Below are 887 nucleotides of genomic sequence, written 5' to 3' on the forward strand. Positions count from 1 at the left end.
CTATAAGTCATTGGAATGGGGCCATAGAATCGGCTTGCATAAGGGTAGGTCGTCTATATTACACCCCCTTGCTGAGGAAGAGTTATAAATAAAGCATTGTAGTTCTTTCAAACAAGAACAAAAGTTACTTTTCAAAGAAAATTTTTAGACAACAATAGTCTTTGTATACTTCTTTCTTCTTCTAAATTGGCTGCATCTAAATTCAAACCAAGATTTTTCAAAAAAATAGAGTAAAGCATCTACTAGCCCTAAACTATGACCAAATTTGCTACGACACACTCTAAATTCAGGGGATCCTATTACCTCTGAACTCAATTATAGCGTATTTTTGTCACTCTTTTGTGCTGACATAGCACCAGATCCAAAGGTGCCAGAGGAAGAAAGGGTGGCTCAAAGAAGAAGGCTGTTACCAAATCAGTGAAAGAGCAGGTCTTCAGTTTCAAGTTGGTCGTATTGCTCGTTACTTGAAGAAGGGTCGTTATGCTCAGCGTGTTGGATCTGGTGCTTCTATTTATCTCGCTGCTGTTCTTGAATACCTTGCTGCTGAGGTACTAGAATTACATAAACTAAAAACCCCATTTGATTTTCTTCTCAGATCTGTAATTTTTTTACTTATGTTTTTGTTTTTTTGGGTTCATAGGTGTCGGAGTTGGCTGGAAATGCGGCGAGGGACAACAAGAAGACGAGGATTATTCCAAGGCATTTGCTATTGGCAGTGAGGAATGATGAGGAGCTGGGAAAATTGTTGGCTGGTGTTACTATTGCAAGTGGAGGTGTTCTCCCCAACATTGACCCAGTTCTGTTGCCTAAGAAATCTACTGCTTCCGAGGAGAAGGCTTCGACACCAAAGGCCAAAAAGTCACCAAAGAAGGCTTAAGGGATTGGAT

The 887-nt window shown here is 40.1% G+C and overlaps 1 pseudogene; it reads left to right on the top strand.

Annotated features, from left to right (window-relative positions):
• The first annotated feature begins 353 nt into the window (after nucleotides 1-353).
• On the top strand, nucleotides 354-881 carry LOC124894072 (annotated as a pseudogene).
• The last annotated feature ends 6 nt before the right edge of the window (nucleotides 882-887 follow it).

Source organism: Capsicum annuum, unplaced genomic scaffold, assembly GCF_002878395.1.
Source record: "Capsicum annuum cultivar UCD-10X-F1 unplaced genomic scaffold, UCD10Xv1.1 ctg69145, whole genome shotgun sequence".
In the NCBI taxonomy this organism is placed as follows: Eukaryota; Viridiplantae; Streptophyta; class Magnoliopsida; order Solanales; family Solanaceae; genus Capsicum; species Capsicum annuum.